Here is a 27257-nt window from a genome sequence, read left to right as displayed (position 1 = left end):
GATGCTGACATTGAAAGGGAAAAAAATATATAAAAGTTCCATCTAACTAAAAGCAAAAATGATAGGCTGTTCACATGCACTAAACCCAAGATACCGGGTTATAGTGCAGGTGAACAGCATTAAAATGAGGGGTCACTGAATTGATGAAGTATTGGCAGTTAGGAGTCTTTTCTTCTAGTTCTATTGCGCAGCTCTGTGCAATGGAGGCGGGGAGCTGGCTCTTCAGTATTTCCCGCTCTGCCCATCCCTCTCATGAATATGCAAAAAAAGTATTCACTCTCACTTCCAGAAGGTATGAGCGACATGAAAATATTTATGCATATACTGTACATAACAGGAGTGGGCAGAGTGGGAAATATTGAGGAAGCAGGGGAGTATGGCAAGCCAGCTCCCCACCTCCATTGCACAGAAACCCAATAGAACTCGAAGAAAGAAGACCTATAACTCTGCCAATATTTCATCAATTCACGTAAGTGATCCCTTACTTTAATGCTGTTTGCCCACACTATGATGGTCCATAGCCTGTTAGTCTCACTTTAAGTAGAGTTCAAAGGATCTCACACACACACACACACACACACACACACACACACACACACACTATAACACTGGGTTTCCCTTCCAAACATCATTCCCACTCATATCTAATCGAAAAGCAGAAATTATGACATGGACGAGAAGTCGGTCATGCACTGATCCCCCAAAACAGGGCTCGGCTTTGTTTAGTTAGAGATTCATTCCTGCCCTTACAAAAAGGAGCCAGCAGTAAACTCCTGATGAGAATAGGCTGCCCCACATCACACAGCGCCCCAGGCTACGGCCACAAGCGCCCCACGTTATGTCCAGCAGTACTACGCCTGCTCCGATGGCACTTACCGCTCATGTCAAATCCGGTACAGCTCCATTCCTTCTTAGGCTTTTGTTGTTAACGGACCGAGATGTCAAAAAAAATTCGAGAACTCACGACCCCTCCCCTTTCTCTTCGTGCAAGTGACGTCACCGTGTCGCGCAGCTGACGTCACGCTGCCTCCTCAGGAAGTCTTTTCCTCAGCTATTCTCAAAAGGGAGCAGACCGATGGAAGACACAGGCGCCATTTTGGACAGAACCAGAAGTGACGCGACCGGCGGGTGGTTAGCGTAAGGTGGAGTTCAACGCTCGGATAACTAATTGGAGTGACAGATACAAAGTTGAAAGCTGATTGGATGCAGCTCAGTAAGGTCCCCGCAGATTGGTGGTTGGCGACGGCATTCCCAGAGATCTGAGGCGGAAAGCCAATAGCAGGCTAGATGCAAATAGTAAATTAGGGTTTGCTGAAGTAACAGCAACCACAGCGACTGAGGGCAGCGATTGGCTGGGGCGTGATATAGACGCCGAAGTGTAAACCAACGTGCCGACTGCTGAGACAATGTACTGTCGATGCACATGAAAACAGAGCTGTAGCTATCTCCTTTTGCGCCCGAGGCAAGCCCAAAAAATTAATTAAAAAAGTGGTTCTGGAGTATAATGCAGGCTATAACTTAAAAGCAGTACATGATAAGTAATGTAATGTATGTACACAGTCTAACCCTACCAGCAGAATAGTGAGTACAGCTCTGGAGTATAATACAGGATTTAACTCCGAATCAGTACAGGTTAAGTATTGTATGTACTCAGTGGGGGAGATTTATAAAAACTTGTCCAGAGGAAAGTTGCTGTGTTGCCCATAGCAACCGATCAGATCGTTTCTTTCATTTTTGACAAGGCCTCTGCAAAATGAAAGAAGCTATCTGATAGGTTGCTATGGGCAACTGGGCAACTTTTCCTCTGGACAGGTTTTGATAAATCTCCCCCAGTGACCTCACCAGCAGAATAGTGAGTACAACTCTGGAGTATAATACAGGATTTAGCTCAGGATCAGTACAGGATATGTAATGTATGTACACAGTGGGGGACATGTATAATTATTTGTCTATTGTAGACACAGTTCTATCCCTTTACACTGCTGTCTAATTTACACTCTTGCTCAGAATTTACTAAGGCTGTGCACTCCTTTGATAAATCTTGTGCAAATATAGAAACGCCCCCTCTCGTTCTACCGTACACTCCTTCTCTACCTCACAGGAAAAGGGGACATAGGGATTTTGTTCTATTGCTCTGAGGCCAGGATTCCATTGAGGTTTTTTGTCCATCATAAAAAACGTCAGAAAAACTCCCAGCTTTTTCCTGTGTTTTGTCAGTTTTTCTTGCGTTTTTTACTTGCGTTTTTAACTTTTTTTTTTCTTCAAAAATTTTGATACGTGAATGCGGAGGGTTATGTCAGATTTGGTGGATTGCAACGATGAACAGCGTTTTATTTTAAATGTCAAAAGGGTTCATGAGGGCTGCGGGAGAGTGTTTTTTTAAATAAAATAATTTTTTTTCAATGTGTTGGGTTTTTTATAATTGAATTTTCAGGCTTAGTAGTGGAAGGCGTCTTGTAGACAGAATCCATTACTAAGCCGGGGCTTAACGTTAGCCCCCAAAACAGCTGGGACTAACCTCCAATTATAACCCCGGTACCCACCGCCACAGGGGTGCCTGGAAGAGCCAGTAGCAACAGGCCCGGAGCATCAAAAATGGCGATCCTGGGCCTAGGTGGTAACAGGCTGGCGTTATTTAGGCTGGGGAGGGACAGTAACAATGGTCCTCATCCACCCTGGTAACATCCACCCGTATATGCCCGTAATTAATTACGGGCGTTATACAGTGACGGGACATCGTGGTGGAAAAATTACTGCATGCAGTAATTTTTCCGCCACGATGTCCCGTCACTGTATAACGCCCGTAATTAATTACGGGCATATACGGGTGCAAACGGGCAGTTACAAACGGCCGGGTTTCGCTGATATAGTGTAACGGCCAGGTTTGTAACGGCCGGGTTTCGCCGATATAGTGACGGAACTTGTGACGGAAGTTCAGAAACGGAACTATTTCATAGTGTGAAAGAGGCCTAAGAATACCACAGGGAAGGAGAAGGAGGTAGGGTAGGGCTGTTAGGCTAGGTTTCCACTTGTTTTTTTTTTTTTTTTTTTTACAAAAACGCCAATAAAAACGCCCATTCTGCCGCATGGCGTTTTTTTTGTGAAAAAACGCTGCTGCCCGATGTTAGCTGCAAGTCAATAGTAAACTGCAAAATGCCAAATCCACTTGGCGTTTTTCAGTTTGGCGTTTTTTTAATCCTTTTGGCGTTTTTGGGCTCCTTGGCAGTTTTTAAAACACGACCTCTTGTCGAGACTTTGGCGTTTTTTTGGGAAAATCTTGGCGTTTTTCTCCCGTAGAAGTCAATGGGAGTGAAAAAACGCCAAGAAAAACGCCATGTGGGTTTTAAATTTGGCGTTTTTTCAGGCGGTTTTTATTCTCTTTTGGACTTTAGCGAAGTGTTGGAGATACCTTTTTTATTAAAATTTAGTAGGGTACCATTAAAAAATAATATGAAAATAGATACAGTAGTGATGGAAAAAACTGTATTTAACGAAATTTATCATTTTTATAACAAAATTTTAATAAGTTTTTAAACAGGGATAAATTTATGTGGGCGGGTAGGGCACTAAAAATGGAGCCGACAATAATGAAAATGTAGTGTGTGTGTGTGTTTCACTTTTTATTTTGTTTACATTTTTTAGGTAGTACTACTACTCCCAGCATGGAACACAATGTTCCATGATAGGAGTAGTAGTTACCTGTACTAATTGACAGATCGCCGGGGTCCGTTGCGATCCTCCTGTATAACCCCTTAATAATGATAATGGGGAGGTTGTCACGGGCGATCAAGAGAAGGCGGAGCTACTGAATGGGTTCTTTAGTTCTGTATACACTATGGAAAAAGGAGCTGACATTGGCCAGGTCAGTGCTGGTAACACATCATGTAATGTACTGAACTGGCTTAATGTAGAGATGGTACAAGGTAAGTTAAGTAATATAAATGTAAGCAAATCTCCAGGGCCAGATGGATTGCACCCAAAAGTTCTTAGGTAAGTTCAGTAATATCTGTACCCCTGTTCATGATATTTAGAGATTCTCTGGTGTCTGGTATTGTGCCAAGGGACTGGCGCAAGGCGAATGTGGTGCCAATCTTCAAAAAGGGCTCTAGGTCTTCCCCAGGAAACTATAGACCGGTAAGTTTAACGTGCATTGTGGGTAAATTGTTTGAAGGACTTATAAGGGATTACATACAGGAATACATAGGGGATAATTGTATTATAAGTGATAACCAGCATGGGTTTACTAAGGATAGAAGTTGTCAAACCAATCTAATTTGCTTTTATGAAGAGGTGAGTAGAAGCCTTGACAGAGGAATGGCTGTGGATATAGTGTTTCTGACAGGTAAGTTAAGGTCTTTGGGTTTGGAAATTTTAGTTTGTAACTGGATTGAACACTGGCTCATGGATCGTACCCAGAGAGTGGTGGTCAATGATTCGTACTCTGATCGGTCCCCGGTAATTAGTGGTGTACCCCAAGGTTCTGTACTGGGCCCGCTGTTGTTTAATTTATTTCTCAATGATATAGAGGATGGTATTAACAGCTCTCTTTCCATCTTTGCAGATGACACCAAGCTTTGTAGCACATAGAAGAAATGGAAGATGGCACTCCGGTATTGGTGTCCAAATTCAAAGAAGGTGGTTTATTGATCCCAATACATACAGAATGATGCAATTGGGATGTATTGGGATCAATAAACCACCTTCTCTGAATTTGGACACCAATACCGGAGTGCCGTCTTCCATTTCTTCTATTTGATACGTTTGCCTTGGTCAAGCTTGAGGATGGGCACCCACTAACCCTTATAAGGGTTTGAACACTGTGCATCTCCCATCATTTATATAAGCTTTGTAGCACGGTACAGTCTATAGAGGATGTGTATAGGTTACAAGATGACTTGGATAGACTAAGTGTCTGGGCATCCACTTGGCAAATGAGGTTCAATGTGGATAAATGTAAAGTTATACATCTGGGTACTAATAACCTGCATGCGTCGTATGTCTTAGGGGGGATTAAACTGGCACAGTCACTGGTAGAGAAGGATCTGGGTGTACTTGTTAATCACAGACTACAGAATAGCATGCAATGTCAGGCTGCTGCTTCCAAAGCCAGCAGGATATTGTCATGTATCAAAAGAGGCATGGACTCAAGGGACAGGGACATAATACTCCCCCACTATAAAGCATTGGTACGGCCTCACCTGGAATATGCTGTTCAGTTTTGGTCGCCTGTACATAAAAGGGACACTGTGGAGCTGGAAAGGGTGCAGAGACGCGCGACTAAACTAATATGGGGCATGGAACATCTTAGCTATGAGGAGCGATTAAAGGAGTTACAATTGTTTAGTCTTGAGAAGAGACGTTTAAGGGGGGATATGATAAACGTATATAAGTATATTAATGGCCCATACAAAAAATATGGAGAAAAACTGTTCCAGGTTAAACCCCCCCAAAGGACGAGGGGGCACTACCTCCGTCTGGAGAAGAAAAAGTTTAGTCTCAAGGGGCGACACGCCTTCTTTACCGTGAGAACTGTGAACTTATGGAACAGTCTACTTCAGGAACTGGTCACAGCAGGAAAAATTAACAGCTTTAAAACAGGATTAGATACATTCCTGGAACAAAATAACATTAATGCTTATGAAGAAATATAAAATCCCATCCCTTCCCCAATATCGTGCCACACCCCTACCCCTTAATTCCCTGGTTGAACTTGATGGACATATGTCTTTTTTCGACCGTACTAACTATGTAACTATGTAATGTATAGATGCAGCGGCCCCTCTTCTATGGTCCCCTTGCACTGCCGTATATATACACCTATTCATATTTCCCTCAGAGAGCTGTGATTGGTCAGATGGTTCCAGCCAATCACAACTCTGTGGGAAATAGGAATATGTGTATATATACGGCCGTGCAGGGGACCAGGTATCTATACATTATACAGGAGGATCGCAAAGGGTGTCAGGAGGAGTGACACTGCGATCTGTCTATTAATGCAGGTACTACAGCTCGCAGCATGGAGCAGAGTGTACTCCATGTTGGGAGTCGGATTACCTGCAGTAAGGGACAGATCACAGCGGATGTCACTCCCCCTGACACCCGTTGCGATCCTCCTGAAGTGACTGTCGGGATCAGCTGTTCTCAAGGCTACAGAGCCGGGAGAACAGCTGATCCTGAGCAGTATATATACATCGTATACATACTGCCCAGCAAGAACTTACAGTGAGCCTGCAATGTGTATACAGTATACACATTGCTGGCTCACTTAACCCCTTGCTGAGCTGTGCGCTATGCGCAAGCCCAGCAAGGAAAGAGTTAACTTACACTGCTGGACAGTGTAGGTTAACCCTTTGGGCGGTATACACTATACATCTATAGATAGCTGTATATAGTGTATACAGAAGATGGAGAAGTCCCCTTACCTCCATCCAGTTCCCGCATGTCTGTGTAGCTCCGCCCCTAGTGCTCACGTCATTAGGGGCGGAGCTACATACGCGATCCAGGCTGGCAAGGGTATAAGGCTCTGTTAACAATGTCCGTATTGGATAATGGGAACAGACTCTTCTGCCAGTGTCTACCCAGACAGGGAGACTCCAGCTGTTGCTAAACTACAACTCCCAGCATGCCCAGACAGCCAAAGCCTGTCTGGGCATGCTGGGAATTGTAGTTTTGCACCTATTGGAGGCTCACTGTTTAGGTCGACATTGCATTATGGGCGCTTTCCCCTGCAGAGAGCGCAAAAAATGTCCTAACCCATATTTTGTGTTTTTTTCTTTCTTTTTGTTTCAGATCCGTGTATGCAGAGGATTACGACGGATTCAATGGATTACCACGGATGAACAGGATTTTTTATATTTTAATAAAATGGTTAACGAGGGCTGTGGGGGAGTATTTTTTAAAATAAAATAATTTTTCCAGTGTGTTGTGTTTTATTGAATATTCAGGATTAGTTATGGAGGCTGTCAAATATACAGCATCCATTACTAAGTCAGGGCTTAGCGTTAGCCCCAAAAACAGCTAGCGCTAACCCCTAATTACACCCACAGGAGTGCCAGGAAGAGCCGGTACCAACAGGCCCGGAGCGTCAAAAGTGGCGCTTCTGGGCCTAGGCGGTAACAGGCTGGCGTTATTTAGGCTGTGGAGGGCCAATAACAATGGTCCTTGCCCACCCTGGTAACGTCAGGCTGTTGCTGCTTGGTTGGTATCTGGCTGATACTGAAAATAGGGGGAACCCTATGCGTTTTTTTATTTATTTTTTTTATTTATGAAAAAAAAACGCATAGGGTTCCCTGTATATTCAGTATCAGCACGATACCAACAAAGCAGCAACAGCCTGATGTTACCAGGGTGGGCGAGGACCATTGTTACTGGCCCACCCCAGCCTAAATAACGCCAGCCTGTTACCGCCTAGGCCCAGGAGCACCATTTTTGACACTCTTCCCGGCACCCCTGTGGCGGTGCGTACCAGGGTAATAATTGGGGGTTAGTGCTAGCTGTTTTTGGGGCTAACGCTAAGCCCCGGTTTAGTGATGGATTCCGTCTATTAGCCTCCATAACGAAGCCTGAATATTCAATTAAAAAAAGACACAACACATTGAAAAAAATATTTTATTTAAAAAAAATAATCCGCAGTAATCGAATCCGCAGTAATCCTCTGCATACACGGATCTGAAATGAGAAGAAAAAAACAAACACAAAAAAATTGGTTAGGACATTTCTTGCACTCTCTGCAGGGGAGAGCGCCCATAATGCAATGTCTACCTAAACAGTGAGCCTCCAATTGGTGCAAAACTACAACTCCCAGCATGCCCAGACAGCCTTTGGCTGTCTGGGCATGCTGGGAGTTGTAGTTTAGCAACTACTGGAGTCTCCCTATCTGGGTAGACACTGGCAGAAGAGTCTGTTCCCATTATCCAAAACGGACAATGTGAACAGAGTTTCAGACTAGCCTGAATATGTCTGTAGCTCCACCCCTAATGATGTCATCATTAGGGGGTGGAGCTACACGGACCGGCAGTGACAGAAACAAGGGAGGTAAGGGGATCTCCTTTTCTGTATACACTATATACAGCTATCTATAGATAGCTGTATATACTGTATACTGCCCAAAGGGGCTATAGGAGCAGGGAGTCTTGTCAGTATAGTGACATATAAATGTACGTACTGGTGAGCTGGTACTTAGCGCACCAGGACGTACATTTACGTCCTATGCATAACCGCAAGCATCGGAGCGATGCTCTCATCATACGCAGCAGGTCCCGGCTGCTGATAGCAGCCAGGGACCCACTTGTATTGGCGGACATCCGCAATCGCGCGGATGTCCGCCATATACCCCTCAGATGCCGTGATCAATACAGATCACGGCATCTGCAGCATCGCGGTACTTTGAATGGATGATCGGATCGCCCTCAGCGCTGCCGCGGCGATCCAATCATCCAGCATGGCAGCCGGAGGTCCCCTCACCTGCCTCCGCTGCCTTCCATGGGTCTTCTGCTCTGGTCTGCGATTGAGCAGACCAGAGCAAAAGATGACCGATAATACTGATCAGTGCTATGTCCTTTGCATAGCACTGAACAGTATTTGCAATCGAATGATTGCTATAAAACGTAAATTGATAAAAACGTAAATTGTCCCATTTTCCCTATTTCACCCCCAAAACGTTTAAAAAAAAATATTTTATTGTTACTACCTGCGCTCCGGCCGCAACTGGCGGCCACGAGCGCACTGTCTTTGCTCCCGGCGGAGGGCGCGCGCGCTGGTGCTCTGAGATTTAAAGGGCCAGTATGCCCATAATTAGTAATGCACCAGAACAGCATATTATAAAGTTGTTGCACCACCCACACCCCCCTGCCGGATCTTCAGTGCCATTTGCCTGAGATAAAGCGTACCCTATTGCCTGTTTGCAATACCTGTGTACCCAGACCTTTCCGCTACGTTTATTGACTACGAACCTTTGCCGCCTGCCTTGACCTTCTGCTACCTTACTACGCCTCTGTCTCATCCTCCTGTACCTCGCCTTGCCCAGTTACCTGTGTGGTCGAGCCGTATTGGGGTTAGCGACCTGGGTGTCGCCTGCCACAGCAAATCCATCCTGCTTTGCGGGGGGCTTTGGCGAAGACCAGCGGCACCTTAGACTCCGCTCCCCGATACGGTCCCATACCGCCCGCATCCAGGTGCGTGACATTTATATACATATTTGGTATAGCCGCATGCGTAAATATCCCAACTATTAAAATAAAATGCTAATGATACCATACGGTGAACGGCGTAAACGTCCCAAAAAAAAAGTCCAAAATAGCTGCTTTTTTATAACATTTTATTCCCAAAAATTTTTATAAAAAGGTATTCAAAGTTTTATATAAGCAAATATAGTATAAATAAAAAGTACAGATCACGGTGCAAAAAATTTGCCCTCATCCGCCGCTTGTACGGAAAAATGAAAAAGTTATAGTTCTTCAAAATAGGGGGATTTTAAAAGTACTAATTTGGTTAAACAGTTTGCGTTTTTTTTAAGCGCAACAGTAAAAGAAAAGTATGTTATCATGGGTATCATTTTAATCGTATGCACCCAAAGAATAAAGAACATGTCATTTTTACCGTAAATTGTATGGCGTGAAAATGAAACCTTCCAAAATGAGCAAAATTGCGGTTTTCTTTTTAATTTACCCACACAAATAGTATTTTTTGGTTGCGCCATACATTTTATGGTAAAGTGAGTGATGGCATTACAACGGACAACTGGTCACGAAAAAAACAAGCCCTCATACTAGTCTCTGGATGAAAATATAAAAGAGTTATGATTTTTTTGAATATCTGGAAAAAACAGGAAGCAGCGCTCCGTGGTGTAATAAAAGAGGATAATGAAGTATTTACAAAGGCATGTAAGCTGCTCACCTGGAAAAGTTGTGTAAGCACATACACAACAATGGTTAGCACATAGTATAAGGTGTCCGCAGCCCTCCGGCCCAAGGATAAGTATAGGAGTAAGCAGCTTCAAAGGAGACTCCGGCGTCTCCTTTGAAGCTGCTTACTCCTATGATTTTTTTGAAGGCGAGGAGGAAAAAACGAAAACGTAAAAATAAAATTCTTTATTAAATCAATGTAATATAAAAACATGAGACCAAATTAAAGCTGGAATGAATAAGGACCTCAAGAGCATAGGCCGAGCAACAGTACAGAGACACGGACCCTATTGTAATAATCTGGGAACAACTCTGTAGGAGTTGTATACAATGCACCTGCACAATAAGAAATTTGTCCTGTGTAGACACTGGGGACCCCAGCTGGGTAAATAATCCCTCCGGAAAAGAGACTCCCAGTGTGTTACTAACAGCTGGATCAAAGTGCAATAGCTATTCACAAACAAAAGAATGTCAGTGCATAAGGTGCTAATTAGGGCTTACCCATTCTAAAGTGCCGTGCTCCGCTCCCCAACGCCGTTTCGTTTCCTTTTTCAAGGGGCTGCTGCTAACTGATGTCTCCCCAGTAGCCACTTATATACTGAAGGACCCGGAAGCTGTCTAATCAGGGCAAGGGGTAATTTCCTGGTGCCGTCGCAGCGTCCGGGCCCGCGATGGTGCCCCACTTCCGGCATCTTCGCCCCAGTACGCAGGACCGGCAATAGCATTTGCCGGGCATGCGCATCCGGGTTCCGAGCCGGACGGGACAGGGTAGCTAGGCAACAGACGCTGCGCCGGCGCACCTGAACCCCTGACCTGCTATGACAGCATAAATAAGGTTGATTAACTACAAATGAATCACAGTGTTGTTCTCAGAATTTCTCAAAGGTTTATGCAGTAGTAATTCCATGTTGTTATAATCTACAAAAGCAATACCAGATATGTATAGTATGTCTGAATCATCACCCATGGATGAAACACAAAAACTTTGTTACATACAATGGAACACATGTACATGATATTAGCAATATATCAGATCAATATTAATTACATAAACTCTGCTAACATATAACTATACAACACATGATAAATATATCTAAAACAGTGCAAACATGATTGTAGTATTAAATTTTATATCTTAACAGTGATCAAAATACATGATGCTATGTTTTATAACAAAAACAATATCAAGTGATACCCAAAGTGTTGTGCTGAAAAATACTAAAAACATGATAAATATATATGAAGCAGTGCAGACATGATTATAGTACTGAATTTTATATCTTAACAGTAATCAAAATACATGATGCTATGTTTTATAACAAAAACGATATCAAGTGATACTCAAAGTGTTGTGCTGAAAAATGCTTAAAAAAAAAAAAAAAACTATAAAAAGATTATAAATGTAAAAATATTGAATCTAAAGTGTATGTAAATGAAAAATGTGAAATAATGTGACATATCATAGAAAACAAAAAATTTTATTAGTGCAGTACATCACGGAACACTCAGGTGCCCAAAAATTCCAATAATCAAAAATGTATGGAAAAAACTTTCTAGTGTTATTGAGCTCTGGACTTCTCATATTGCACAAAAGAGTAGACCATGATAATGCTTGTAAAAATATAAAGTTACCAATAGTTATGATATTGAAAATTACATTTACCATGGTATTAAAAATTTGTGAGTGCCCAATCCCCCCCCCCAGTGACTATGCCACCCTTGAGTAACATAAATATCCCATGAATTGTGGATTAGACCATGATATGATCAGAATACAAACAACCAATCCTGTTACAAAACATTACTATTAATGTTGATCCCTAGAAAGGACATTTTTTTAAACTATATATAAATATGAGGTAAACAGAGTCTTATATTCCCTGATTCCCCTGAGAAAATACCGAAATTGGGATTTCATCCATAAAATATGTGGTTCATTAATAGGCCCGGTCCAATGTGCAGGGTATCTAGGTCTCCCAAAGGAGAAAAAAGTAGAAGATTAAAACTGTTAAAAAATGGAAAAAGAGACAAAAGTTAAAATCAGACGAATGGATAGATATGATTACCAAAATGTTAATTAAAGAAATGCTGCAATTGTTCGTTGAGACCCTTTGGTGTCATGGTCCCTAAACGCACAATCCATTGGGATTATTTTTGTGCCAAGATCTTTTTATTATTGCCCTCTCAAATTCCCATGTGGATCTTTTCTATTCCTCTGTTTTTCAGACTGGAGGGATCACAGTTGTGGAACTTACTGAAATGTCTTGGTAAAGTTTTTAGTGTAAAGTGATCCTGTGCACTTTTTGCTGCAAACACATCTCGCACATGGTCCCTGACTCTCAGTTTTAAGGGACGAGAGGTTAACCCTATATAGATCTTAGAACAACTGCATGTTGCGTAATAAATTACGTTAGATGTAGAACACGAGATGTATTGGCGTATTGTATATTCGCGTGTACCATCTGCAGATTTGAATTTGTTCATATGGCAGGCGTCCGTGTCCGAGCTAGAATCTTTTATGATATCCTTAAATCGTAATAACATCAACGTAAGATTAACACACATATATAGTCAGCAACAAGTAGAGTTTTTGGATATTTTGATTATTAAACAGCCTGATGGCATGTTGTCAACTGACGTTTTCCGTAAGAAAACTTCTACAAATTATCTACTACATGCTTCATCTGCACACATTCCATCGACCATCAGAGCCATTCCAACAGGACAGTTCCTACGAATGAGGAGAATTTGCTCCTCAGAGGAAAATTTTGAAAAACAGAGTAGGGATCTAACAGAGAGATTTTAGCAAAGGGGGTACAGTAATAGGTCCATAAAGAGAGGGTACCTAAAAGCGAGACATCGAAACCGCAAGGACCTTATCCAACAACAACCTCAGTGCCTCAGTTACAGGGGCCATACAAAAACATTGGGCAGTTCTAAAAACGGATCCTGTTCTCTCACAGATTATGCCACAGAGGGCGTCATTCACGACAAGGAGATGCAAAAATCTAAAGGACCATTTAGTAAGCAGTCATTATGTAGCTAAAGTACAAACATCGCTTACTTCCACTGCCCCAAGAACGGGATGTTTCCCATGTGGGGCCTGTGTTGCATAGTTACATAGTTACATAGTTACATAGTTAGTACGGTCGAAAAAAGACATATGTCCATCAAGTTCAACCAGGGAATTAAGGGGTAGGGGTGTGAGAACATCCTTAGAATGAACAAATTCAAATCTGCAGATGGTACACGCAAATATACAATACGCCAATACATCTCATGTTCTACATCTAACATAATTTATTACGCAACATGCAGTTGTTCTAAGATCTATATAGGGTTAACCTCTCGTCCCTTAAAACTGAGAGTCAGGGAGCATGTGCGAGATGTGTTGGCAGCAAAAAGTGCACAGGATCACTTTACACTAAAAACTTTACCAAGACATTTCAGTGAGTTTCACAACTGTGATCCCTCCAGTCTGAAAATCAGAGGAATAGAAAAGATCCACATGGGAATTCGAGGGGGCAATAATAAAAAGATCTTGCACAAAAAGAATCCCAATGGATTGTGCGTTTAGGGACCATGACACCAAAGGGTCTCAACGAACAATTGTCCTTTGCAGCATTTCTTTAACCCCTTCCCGACCTATGACATACCTGTACGTCATGGGTGGCAAGGTGTTCCCGACCCATGACATACAGGTACGTCATGAACATTACTGCCGCTACTCGCGGCATCCCGCAGCGCCCGGAAAGATGGTGGCTATCACTGATAGCCAGCCATCTTACCGTGCGACCACGGGGGGTTTCATCCCCCACCCCCCCCAGCGATCGCTGCTATCAGCTGGTCAAATCTGACTAGCTGATAGCAGCGTTTCGCTATGAGAATACTTAGCAGCGCGGTGTGTGAGTTCGGATCACGGGGATCGGGACACACACCGCTCTGCTAAGTGTCCCTGACCCGTCCCCCGGCGTCACTTACCCGTCCGAGCGGTGTCCCGAGCGGTCCCGGCGGTCCCGGCGTCCTCCATGCGGTCCCGGCTGCGCTGCGTCCCGGAGGTGAGTTTCCGGCAGCAGGGCGGCATCTTCATTGGCAGCAGTGAGATCGCTGTAAAGCGATCTCACTGCTGCCTCTGAGAGTTTCAAAACTGCAACTCCCAACATGCCCAGACAGCCTTTGGCTTTCTGGGCATGCTGGGAGTTGTAGTTTTGCAACATCTGGAGGCCCACAGTTTGGAGACCACTGTATAATGGTCTCCAATCTGTGCTCTTCCAGATGTTGCAAAACTACAAATCTCAGCATGCTCAGTCTGTCCAGGCATACTGGGAGTTGTAGTTCTCTAACATCTGGAAGAGCACAGATTGGAGACCATTATACAGTGGTCTCCAAACTGTGGACCTCCAGATGTTGCAAAACTACAACTCCCAGCATGCCCAGACTGCCCAAGCATGCTGGAAGTTGTAGTTCGGCAACATCTGATCCTTCAGATATTGCCGAACTACAACTTCCAGCATGCCTGGGCAGTCTGGGCATGCTGGGAGTTGTAGTATTGCAACAACTGGAGGCACACTAGTTGGGAAACATTGTCCGTTTCCTACCTCAGTGCCTCCAGCTGTTGCAATTGTTGCAAAACTATAACTCCCAGCATGCACTGACAGACCATGCATGCTGGGAGTTGTAGTTTTGCAACAGCTGAAGGCACACTGGTTTGGAAACACTAAGTTTGGTTGCAAAACACTTGAAAGTTTATTACTTAACTTAGTGTTTCCAAACCAGTGTTCCTCCAGCTGTTGCAAAACTACAACTCCCAGCATGCACGGACAGCCAAAGGGCATGCTCGGAGTTTGCAACAGCTGGATGTTTGCCCCCTCCCCCCAATGTGAATGTACAGGGTACACTCACATGGGCGGAGGTTTACAGTGAGTGCTGCAAGTTTGAGATGGCGCAAATTTTGCGCTGCAGCTCAAACTTCCAGCGGCAAACTTCTGCCCATGTGACTGTACCCTAAAAACACTACACTACACTGACACTAACCTAAAATAAAAAGTAAAAAACACTACATATACACATACCCCTACACAGCCCCCCTCCCCCCAAAAAATGAAAAACATCTGGTACGCTACTGTTTCCAAAACGGAGCCTCCAGCTGTTGCAAAATAATAACTCCCAGTATTGCCGGACAGCCATTGACTGTCCAGGCATGCTGGGAGTTTTGCAACAGCTGGAGGCACCCTGTTTGGGAATCATTGGCATAGAATACCCCTATGTCCACCCCTATGCAAATCCCTAATTCAGGCCTCAAATGCGCATGGCGCTCTCTCACTTTGGAGCCCTGTCGTATTTCAGGGCAACAGTTTTGGGACACATATGGGGTATCGCCGTACTCGGGAGAAATTGCCTTACAAATTTTGGGGGGCTTTTTCTTCTTTAACCCCTTATGAAAAGGTGAAGTTGGGGTCTACACCAGCATGTTAGTGTAAAAAAATAAATTTTTTACACTGACATGCTGGTGTTGCCCTATACTTTTCATTTTCACAAGAGGTAAAAGGGAAAAAAGACCCCCAAAATTTGTAACGCAATTTCTCCCGACTACGGAGATACCCCATATGTGGGCGCAAAGTGCTCTGGGGGCGCACAACAAGGCCCAGAAGGGAGAGTGCACCATGTACATTTGAGGTGATTTGCACAGGGGTGGCTGATTGTTACAGCGGTTCTGACAAACGCAAAACAATAAATATCCATATGTGACACCATTTTGGAAACTACACCCCTCACGGAATTTAATAAGGGGTGCAGTGAGCATTTACACCCCACTGGTGTATGACAGATTTTTGGAACAGTGGTCTGTGAAAATGAAAAATAAAATTTTTGATTTGCACAGTCCACTGTTTCAAATATCTGTCAAACGCCAGTGGGGTGTAAATACTCACTGCACCCCTTATTAAATTCCATGAGGGGTATAGTTTCCAAAATGGGGTCACATGTGGGGGGGGTCCACTGTTCTGGCACCATAGGGGCTTCCTAAATGTGACATGCCCCCCAAAAACCCTTTCAGAAAAACTCACTCTCCAAAATCCCATTGTCGCTCCTTCCCTTCTGAGCCCTCTACTGCGCCCGCCGAACACTTTACATACGCATATGAGGTATTTCCTTACTCGAGAGAAATTTGGTTACAAATTTTAGGGTGATTTCTCTCCTTTTACCCCTTGTAAAAATTCAAAAATTGGGTCTACAAGAAAATGCGAGTGTAAAAAATTAAGATTTAGAATTTTCTCCTTCATTTTGCTGCTATTCCTGTGAAACACCTAAAGGGTTAAAACATTTACTGAATGTCATTTTGAATACTTTGGGGGGTGCAGTTTTTATAATGGGGTCATTTATGGGGTATTTCTAATATGAAGACCCTTAAAATCCACTTTCAACCTGAACTGGGCCCTGAAAAATTACGATTTTGAAAATCTTGAGAAAAATTGGAAAATTGCTGCGGAACTTTGAAGCCCTCTGGTGTCTCCAAAAGTAAAAACTTGTCAATTTTTTTATGCAAACACAAAGTAGACATATTGTATATGTGAATCAATATGTAATTTATTTGGAATATCCATTTTCCTTTCAAGCAGAGACTTTCAAAGTTAGAAAAATGCTAAATTTTCAAAATTTTCATGAAATTTTTAGATTTTTTACCAAGAAAGGATACAAATATCAGTGAAATTTTACCAATAACATAAAGTAGAATATGTCACGAAAAAACAATCTCGGAATCAGAATGATAAGTAAAAGCATTCCAAAGTTATTAATGTTTAAAGTGACAGTGGTCAGATTTTCCAAAAATGCCCAGGTCATGAAGGTGAAAATGGGCTGGGTCATGAAGGGGTTAATTAACATTTTGGTAATCATATCTATCCATTAGTCTGATTTTAACTTTTGTCTCTTTTTCCATTTTTTAACAGTTTTAATCTTCTACTTTTTTCTCCTTTGGGAGACCTAGATACCCTGCAAATTGGACTGGGCCTATTAATGAAACACATATTTTATGGATGAAATCACAATTTCGGTATTTTCTCAGGGGAATCAGGGAATATAAGACTCTGTTTACCTCATATTTATATATAGTTTTAAAAAATTTCCTTTCTAGGGATCAGCACTTGTTATGTAATAGTAATGTTTTGTAACAGGATTGGTTGTTTGTATTCTGATCATATCATGGTCTAATCCACAATTCAAGGGATATTTATGTTACTCAAGGGTGGCATAGTCACTGGGGGGGGGGGATTGGGCACTCACAAATTTTTAATACCATGGTAAATGTAATTTTCAATATCATAACTATTGGTAACTTTATATTTTTACATGCACTATCATGATCTACTCTTTTGTGCAATATGAGTAGTCCAGAGCTCAATAACACTAGAAAGTTTTTTCCATACATTTTTGATTATTGGAATTTTTGGGCACCTGAGTGTTCCGTGATGTACTGCACTAATAACATTTTTTGTTTTCTACGATGTGTCACATTATTTCACGTTTTTCATTTATATACACTTTAGATTCAATATTTTTACATTTATAATCCTTTTATAGTTTTTTTTATTTTTTTATTTTTTTAATGCATTTTTCAGCACAACACTTTGGGTATCACTTGATATCGTTTTTGTTATAAAACATAGCATCATGTATTTTGATTACTGTTAAGATATAAAATTCAGTACTATAATCATGTCTGCACTGCTTCATATATATTTATCATGTTTTTAGTATTTTTCAGCACAACACTTTGGGTATCACTTGATATTGTTTTTGTTATAAAACATAGCATCATGTATTTTGATCACCAGGAAATGACCCCTTGCCCTGATTAGACAGCTTCCGGGTCCTTCAGTATATAAATGGCTAGTGGGGAGACATCAGTTAGCAGCGGCCCCTTGAAAAAGGAAACAAAACGGCGTTGGGGAGCGGAGCACGGCACTTTAGAATGGGTAAGCCCTAATTAGCACCTTATGCAGTGACATTCTTTTATTGTGGATAGCTATTGCACTTTGATCCAGCTGTTAGTAACACACTGGGAGTCTCTTTTCCGGAGGGATTATTTACCCAGCCGGGGTCCCCAGTGTCTACACAAGACAAATTTCTTATTGTGCAGGTGCATTGTATACAACTCCTACAGAGTTGTTCCCAGATTTATTACAATAGTGTCCGTGTCTCTGTACTGTTGCTCGGCCTATGCTCTTGAGGTCCTTATTCATTCCAGCTTTATTTTGGTCTCATGTTTTTATATTACATTGATTTAATAAAGATATTACATTTAAACGGTATTTAGCATTTCCTTTGTGTGTGGTTGTTTAGTATTTTGAGTATGCCGCTATTATGTTAGGATCATATGTAGACACAATGTAGCCATGACGGCAGGAAGCACAGTAAGGTGTCAGTTCGGATTCTTTTTGTGTACAGTAAAAATAAAATTGTCTGAGTCCTTAAGGCCCAAATGGGCTGAGTCCTTAAGGGGTTAAACCCAGACATTCTCTGTACTTTATAAAGATGTATGCTTTTACTATTTTGCAGAGTTTTCTTTGGCACACACTACTGCTTCGGCACTTCTAGCTATGTGAGCAGTGTACTGTGGGAAAATGCCACAGCTCTGTGAAGTGTGAGGTAGAGAAGGAGTGCACGGTAGAGAAAAAATTCATCAAAGGATGTGCGCAACTTTTGTAAATTTTGAGCAAGTGTGTAAATTAGATGGGCAGTGTAAAGGGGTAGATGTGTCTACAATAGACACCTAATGATAAATGTCCCCCAGTGACCTCATCAGCAGAAAAGTGAGTACAGCTCTGAAGTATAATACAAGATATAACTCAGGATCAGTGCAGGATAAGTAATGTAATGTATGTACACAGTGACCCCACCAGCTGAATAGTGAATACAGCCCTGGGAGTATAATACAGGATAAGGATGTAACAGGGAGGCATTAGAAGAATGTCCATACTACAGAAAAAAGAAAAACCTGTACATGTAACGCCGAGCGCTACGGGGAGGCAGCGGGACCCGGAGCGCTCGGCATCACTCTGCTTGCAGTGCTCCGGTCGGCGCTGCTGACCGAGAGCGCTGCTACCCTGTCACCGGAGGGGATGCAATCCGCGGGACGGGACTTGCCCGCTCACAGATTGCAACCCATATCACTTCTCACCTGCCCCCTCCTTCGTCTGTCCCATTCCGGCGAGCGCGGCCCCTCCCTCTAGGGCGCGCGCGCACCGGCTCTCTGAAATTTAAAGGGCCAGTGCACCACTAATTGGTTCCTGGCCCAATCAAGTTTAATAACTCCCATTTCCATATAAACCCACTTCCTCTTCCTCTCCTTGCCGGATCTTGTTGCCTAGTGCCTAGAGAAAGAGTTTCCAGTGTGTCCTTTGCCTGTTTCCAGAACCTTTGCTGTTGCCCCTGACTACGAACCTCACCGCCTGCCCTGACCTTCTGCTACGTCTGACCTTACCTTGCCTTGTCCTTTTGTACCGAGTTATCTCAGCTGCCAGAGGGGTTGAGTCGCTACCGGGTGGAACTACCTGGGGGTTACCTGCCGCAGCAAGTCCATCCCGCTTTGCGGCGGGCTCTGGGGAATTCCAGTAACCCCTTAGACTCCGTTCCCCTGGTACAGCCCACGCCATCACCTCTCTGGCACAGAGGATCCACCTCCAGTGTCCTCACCATCCGCCATCCCGGATCCTGACAGTAGATCCAGCCATGGATTCCGCTGAGGTGCCTCTACCAAGCCTTGAAGACCTCACCTCCGTTGTGGCCCAACAGTCTCAACAGGTAGTCCAACAAGGATATCAGTTGTCACAAATGACTGCAATGGTTCAGCAACTTCTGCCTCTACAGCCATCTTCTCCGCCAGCTCCTCAACTGTAAGCTGCCGCTTCCAGCACCAGAATCCGTCTTTCTCTTGACAAGTTTGACGGGGACTCTAAGTTGTGCCGTGGCTTCCTGACCCAGTGTTCTCTGCACTTGGAGCTGTTGGCTGACCAATTTCCTACTGAACGGTCAAAGGTGGCATTCGTGGTCAGCTTACTCTCTGGAAAGGCATTGTCTTGGGCCACTACGCTTTGGGACCGCAACGATCCTGCCACCGCTTCAGTCCAGACCTTCTTTTCAGAAGTACACTCTGTCTTTAAGGAACCAGCCCAGGTTTCTTCAGCCAAGACGGCTTTGTTGAACCTAGTCCAAGGAAACTCTACTGTGGGTGATTACGCCATTCAGTTTTGGACTCTTGCCTCAGAATTAGCCTGGAATAATGAGGCTCTCTGCGCGACCTTCAAGAAAGGTTTATCTAGCCACGTCAAAGATGTTCTGGCCGCACGAGAGATACCCTCAACCCTGTCTGAACTAATTAATTTGGCCACCCGCATTGACATGCGTTTTTCAGAAAGGCGACAGGAGCTATGCCAAGAAAAGGATCTTGTTCACACCAGGCGATGTCCCCGCCTAACTCCTCTCTTTAAGCATCCGCTGCAACCTGTTACTGTGCCTTCCGCCAAGGAGGCTATGCAAGTGGATCGGTCTCGCCTGACCCAACTTGAGAGGACTCGTCGTAGGAATGAGAACCTTTGCCTTTACTTGCGAGCTCTGAGCATTTCCTTAAGGACTGTTCTCTTCGTCCTCTGCGTCTGGGAAGACGCACGCACCTAGTAAACGTGGGAGAGGCGTTACTGGGTGTGGATTCAACCTCTCCACGCCTGACTATTCCTGTACGGATTTCTTTGCCTGCTAAAACTGCCTTTTCTGCCGTGGCCTTTCTGGACTCTGGTTCAACAGGAAATTTAAATGAGGCCTCATCAGTCAACAGATTCAAAATCCCCGTGACCCGTCTTGACAAGCCTCTCTTCATTTCCTCCGTGAGCGGACAGAATCTGGACTGTACCGTGCGCTATCGCACAGAGCCCTTGTGCATGTATGTAGGTGTTCTCCATCATGAGGAAATTGAATTTTTTGTGCTTCCCAACTGTACTTCTGAAGTTCTACTTGGCTTGCCTTGGCTCCAACGCCAGTCACCTACGCTTGAATGGTCTTCTGGGGACATTAGAAGTTGGGGTCCTACCTGTCACAAGCGTTGTCTTAAGACTTTACCTCTGCCAGGCCTGCCTAAGGCCTACCAGGACTTTTTCAATGTTTTTTGTAAAAAGCAAGCCGAGGTCTTACCACCACACAGACCCTTTGACTGCCCTATTGACTTGCTTCCTGGTACTTCTCCATCTCGTGGCAGGATTTATCCTCTCTCTGCCCCAGAGACCCAAGCCATGTCTAAGTATGTTCTAGAAAATCTAAAAAAAGGATTTATCAGAAAATCTTCTCCTGCTGGAGCAGGGTTCTTTTTCGTTGCTAAGAAAGATGGATCCCTACGTCCATGCATCGATTACCGCGGTCTAAATAAAATTACAGTTAGAAACCGTTATCCAATCCCCCTTATCTCTGAATTATTTGACCGTCTGCGGGGAGCAAACATTTTCACCAAACTTGATCTAAGAGGGGCTTATAATCTCATCCGAATACGTGAAGGAGACGAGTGGAAGACTGCATTCAACACCCATGACGGACACTTTGAATATCTTGTCATGCCTTTTGGCCTTTGCAATGCCCCTGCAGTCTTCCAAGACTTTGTCAATGAGATTTTTCGTGACATGCTCTATACCTGTGTAGTAGTCTATCTGGATGATATTCTTATTTTTTCTTCCAACTCAGAGGAACATCGCCTCCATGTCTGTCAGGTGTTACAGCGCCTACGCAAAAATCATCTCTATGCTAAGATTGAAAAATGTCTCTTTGAACGTAGCAGTCTACCTTTCCTGGGTTACATAGTGTCCAGCCAAGGCCTTCAAATGGACCCTGACAAGCTTTCTGCGGTCCTGGATTGGCCACGCCCCTCTGGTCTGCAAGCTATCCAACGTTTCCTCGGGTTCGTTAACTACTATCGTCAATTTATTCCCCACTTCTCCACCATCGTTGCACCTATTGTAGCATTGACCAAGAAAGACGCAAACCCGAGGTCCTGGCCACCAATGTCTGAGGAGGCCTTTAACCTTCTCAAGGCTGCCTTCGCTTCTGCACCTGTTCTGTCCAGGCCTGATCCCTCGAAGCCTTTTATCGTCGAAGTGGACGCTTCTTCTGTCGGCGCCGATGCCGTTTTAACTCAAAAAACCGCTACTGGAAAAAATCACACTTGCGGTTTTTTCTCCAAGACTTTCTCTCCTGCAGAAAAAAAATTATTCGATTGGAGATCATGAACTTTTAGCCATTAAATTGGCACTTGAAGAGTGGAGACATCTTTTGGAGGGCTCCCTGCATCCCATCATCATTTTCACAGATCATAAAAATTAATTGTATCTCCAGACTGCCCAGCGGTTAAATCCTCGCCAAGCTAGATGGACATTGTTTTTTGCTCGCTTTAATTTTGAAATAAATTTTCGGCCAGCCGACAAGAACATCAGGGCTGATCACATTCCACCGATGTCTCCGAATCTGAAGCCCCTCCACAGCACATCATCCCTCCTGAGTGTCTCATCTCCTCCGCTCCAACCACTCTTGTGCAAGTTCATCCAGGGAAGACCTTTGTACCTCCACGCCTTCGCCTCAAAATTCTTAAATGGGGTCACTCTTCTCTTCTTGCCGGACATGCTGGTGTCAATAAGTCGTGCAGTTGATTTCTAGACACAATTGGTGGCCTTCCTTGGAGAGGGATGTGACTGATTTCGTTCTGGCTTGTACAACCTGTGCCCGTGACAAGACTCCACACCAGAAGCTGGCAGGTCTCCTCCTTCCTTTACCTATTCCTGAACAGCCATGGTCCCATATTGCTATGGACTTCTTCACCGATCTGCCACCATCCCGCAATAATACAGTCATCTGGGTGGTCGTTGATCGTTTTTCTAAAATGGCTTATTTTGTTCCTTCTGCGCCGCAATTGAGGAAACATTTTTTTCTTCATATTTTTCGCTTCCACTGGCTTTCCACGCACATCGTCTCAGACAGAGGCGTCCAATTTGTTTCACACTCTGCACTCAATTAAAAATCAAACTAAATTTTTCTTCTGCTTACCACCCTCAATCCAACGGTCAAGTGAAGAGAGTAAATCAGATACTTGGTGACTACCTGCGACATTTTGTCTCCTCTCGCCAAGATGATTTGGTGGACCTCCTGTCCTGGGCTGAATTTTCGTACAATTTTAAAAATTCTGAGTCTTCTTCCAAATCCCCATTTTTTGTGGTGTACGGCCATCACCCGCTTCTCCCCCTCCCCATCCCCACTTCCTCTGGGGTTCCTGCTGTGGATGAATTGACGCAATATTTTTCTTCAATCTGGCGTGAGACTCAAAAGTCGCTTCTATTGGCCTCATCTCGAATGAGGAGACATGCTGACAAAAATAGAAGGGTTACTCCAGTATTTTCCCCTGGTGACAAGGTATGGCTTTCTGCTACAAGTTGGGGCCCCGATTTTTAGGCCCTTTCAATGTCAAAAAACAAATCAACCCTGTCTCTTACCAACTTCATCTTCCCCCCTCTCTCCGTATTCCTATCTCTTTCCATGTTTCTCTACTCAAACCTGTTGTTCTTAACCGCTATTCTCCCAAGGTCACTGTTCCTGCTCCTGTCTCTGGATCCTCTGATGTCTTCTCTGTGAAAGAGATCCTCGCCTCCAAGTTTATCTGAGGTAAAATATTTGTTCTTATCGATGGGAGAATTGTGGCCCCGAAGAGAGGTCTTGGGAACCCGAGGCCAATATCCTTGACAAGGAACTCATTCGTAAATTTCTGGGTTCCAAAAAGAAGGGGAGACCCAAGGGGGGGGGGTACTGTAACGCCGAGCGCTCCGGGTCCCGCTGCCTCCCCGGAGCGCTCGCAGCATCACTTTGCTTGCAGCGCTCCGGTCGGCGCTGCTGACCGAGAGCGCTGTTACCCTGTCACCGGAGGGGATGCGATCCACGGGACGGGTCGTGCCCGCTCACGGATTGCATCCCATATCACTTCTCACCTGCCCCGTCCTTCCTCTGTCCCATTCCGGCATGCGCGGCCCCGCTCTCTAGGGCACGCATGTGCCGGCTCTCTGAAATTTAAAGGGCCAGTGCACCACTAATTGGTGCCTGGCCCAATCAAGTTTAATCACTGCCATTTCCATATAAACCCACTTCCCCTTCCTCTCCTTGCCGGATCTTGTTGCCTAGTGCCTAGAGAAAGCGTTTCCAGTGTGTCCTTTGCCTGTGTTTCCAGAACCTTTGCTGTTGCCCCTGACTATGAACCTTGCCGCCTGCCCTGACCTTCTGCTACGTCTGACCTTGCCTTGCCTTGTCCTTTTGTACCGCGTCATCTCAGCTGCCAGAGGGGTTGAGTTGCTACCGGGTGGAACGCTTTGCGGCGGGCTCTGGTGAATACCAGTAACCCCTTAGAATCTGTTCCCCTGGTACGGCCCACGCCATCACCTCTCTGGCACAGAGGATCCACCTCCAGTGTCCTCACCATCCGCCAGCCCGGATCCTGACAGTACATACCTCCAGTGCTCCCGCTGTGCCCTGCTCCGGTCCCCAGGTGCAATCCTCTTCCTGAGCTGCAGCATGATTTGGGCCTGGAGTGCATTGCGTAGAAAGGGAAGCCCCAAAAACTTACAAAATGGCATTTTTATTTTTACTTCGCCCTTCAAATAATTTTATTTTTGTTTCACTGTAGATTTTGTGGTATAATGAGTGATTTAATTATAAAGTGCTAATGGTGGCACAAAAAAACTTTTCTTCCATTATGCCCAGGCTGCCAGCATCTAAAACAACAGACGGCACTCACCTGCCGCAGCTTCCTTGGTGCTCCGGTATCACCGCTCCAGTCCTCCACTGCTGTCTTTTTGGTTTCCCCTGGTCAACAAGTCACAGCTAATCCCTGGGCGCAGTGAGATCCCACCAAGTCTGGTGATAAGTTGAGCGACAATGTGATGCATTGAGTCTCAGCACCAAGTAGACGCCAAGAAGACCAGTGCCAGGGCTCAATGCGTCACACTGCCGCTCAGCTTAGGCCGACGATTAGTTGAGCTGCAGTTTAATTCATTGACCATGGGCAACCGGGAAGAAGACAGAAGTGGAGGACTGGAGTGGCGATGCCAGGACACCCACTAAAAGAGCAATGCAGATAAGCCCAGTTTGTTGTTATATATCATTTTAGCCAGGGCATCATGGCTAAAAAAAGATCTGGATGACACATCTACTTAAGGGGTTAGGCCTTAAGGGGTACTGCAAATTAGGAAAATGTATCCCATATTTCTTGGATAAGGGATACATTTTCCTAACCTGAAGTACCCCGTTATGAGCGCGCTTCATACCCGGTGGGTTCCGGTTGCTATCAGCAACCAGGACCTGAGGCTGATACCGGACATCACTAATCGGGCTGATGTCCTGTATTAACCCTTTTGACGCCGCAATCAAACTTGATTGTGGCATCTAAAACAGGAGAAAACACATCCAGGCTAGCTCAGCGGGCAGTTCAGGACTCCCGCGGTGAAATCGCAGCCTCCAGAACAGCTGAGGGGATAGCAGGGCTTTTACGATCTGTCCCTTGATGCTCTAGTAAGTCTCAGGAGGTTAAAGCAGTGGAGCACAGATAACACTGATCAATTCTATGTTATCGCATAGCATTGTTCAGTGTATGCAATCTAAAGATTGCATGTGATAGTTTGATAGTAAAAGTTTGAGGGGTGGTAAGGTGGGGGAGAGGTAGGCAGGTGGGGGTGAAGTAGGTACTAGGTAGGTGGAGGGGGTGTAGGTAGCTGTTCTGTGGACATCCTAGGTTACCTATATTGTGGCTCTGGTAAGTGGTTGCAGCAAGAGGCCTGGCCCTGCATGAAACATTCACCAGCAGCACAGGAGTTCAGATACACAGCGGTGCAGACAAAGGATGAGACAGACTATTGGCAGCATCTCCCTGGCCCTTTTCTCTGCCGGCCGACCTGGCAGGACTACGTCGTAAGTCATCACTGACATGACATCTCTCTCTTCTCCCAGGTAGAGGTCAAGACCAGGCAGCAAATATGGTATGAACTCCAATGACAGCGGCTACCTGGGAGGTAAAAAAATTAAAAAGAAAAGGGAGGGGAGCACGTCTGTGCACCCTTTGCAGAGGCTGCAGGAAAAGGATGTTATAATTGGCCAGACCCTAAAATTAGTCGAATCACATGAAAAACATTTCCTCACCTGTTAAGAAGTCTACTGTACATTAGTTACATGTGCATTGTCTATAAAGTGCAGAAAACTCCATTACATTGTCAAGGATGCATGGAGAACTTGTTGCTCGAATACTTAATGGTGACTGGGGAATCCGCTTCTGGTCATGAGGTTACAGTCGCAGACATTTAAGGACTCACGTGAGAGTGCCGTTGTCCCCAACTACCAAAGGATTAACCTATCGGTGGGAATGGAAGCATTCCCATCTTTGCCGCCAGAGGGCATAGTATTTACCAGTATTTATCATATGGAGCTGTGGTGGATTAGTATGTAATAACATAGATACTTATATTGTAGTGGATTTATATAGACTACTAACATATAAATACTAATATTAAAATGTCTATTTTTTCCTAAACTGTATACAGAGATCCTTGCTGAACTAAACTGCTCTTCCCCCTCCCATCGAGCATCGAAGATGGCGCTGGAATGTAGCAGAGATAAGAAATGCTACTATCTAGAAAAGTACGCAGAAGGAGATTTAACCAATTAAGTGTTTTTAATACCTAATTTACACAACCCCTTTTGCAGATGTCACTATCATCTATATAAACCTTGTGCATCTTTTTTTCTGGTTAATAAAGAAAGTATCATACAACTGACAGCTTGTGTTGTACTTTCTACCAACGCTTCCGATAGAACTAATCAGGAAGGGGGCAGATCTATTACAGAGCTACAATTTGCCTCAAAAACAAAGGTGTTAAAACATTAGTGGTGTAGCTATAGAGGTCACAAGGTTTGCCATTGCGACCGGGCCCCTCTTCCACTGAACTATTTGCTGCATTGCTGGGTTACACAGACCCATCAATGCAGCCATGGGAGAATGAACCTGGGGGAGACACATCCCCCCAGTTGTGCCCGCATCTGCCCTCTACCACCTCTGGAGATGTAAAGTTTTCTGGGAGTCCGTAGAGCAACGCAAATGCATGCACATGTCACTACAGACTCCTCAGTTAGTGTAAGGGCCAGCGAGTCCATATAAAATTGCGAGCGCATGCTCAGTTTACTACGGACTTCGAGAGCGTAGTTGGCATAGTGGGAGGGAGACAAGCGCAGCTAGCTAAGTGTAGCAGCGTAGTTAGCTTAGTGTGGCATTGTTTAAAGGGGTACTCCGCCCCT

At 44.4% G+C, this 27257-nt stretch overlaps 1 protein-coding gene and 1 long non-coding RNA gene across 5 annotated transcripts in view; one reads left to right on the top strand and one right to left on the bottom strand.

Moving 5' to 3' along the window:
• The window catches only part of KDM2A (lysine demethylase 2A), a 703602-nt gene extending 702477 nt beyond the window's left edge, over positions 1-1125 (bottom strand). For 3 of the 4 annotated variants that reach the window (XM_056531111.1, XM_056531112.1, XM_056531113.1), the window contains exon 1: positions 877-1125. The gene's annotated coding sequence lies outside the window, so the exon portion shown is untranslated. The remainder of the gene's footprint in view (positions 1-876) is intronic. The other variant, XM_056531117.1, reaches the window with a different exon arrangement.
• On the top strand, positions 1020-26740 carry LOC130282650 (uncharacterized). The gene is made up of 2 exons (XR_008846476.1): positions 1020-1142; positions 26507-26740. It is a non-coding gene; the product is annotated as an uncharacterized LOC130282650 (long non-coding RNA).
• The last annotated feature ends 517 nt before the right edge of the window (positions 26741-27257 follow it).

This window comes from Hyla sarda, chromosome 7 (genome assembly GCF_029499605.1).
Source record: "Hyla sarda isolate aHylSar1 chromosome 7, aHylSar1.hap1, whole genome shotgun sequence".
Taxonomy (NCBI): Eukaryota; Metazoa; Chordata; class Amphibia; order Anura; family Hylidae; genus Hyla; species Hyla sarda.
The sequence above is the reverse complement of the archived record's forward strand: the minus strand, read 5'-3'. Positions and strand labels throughout refer to the sequence as shown.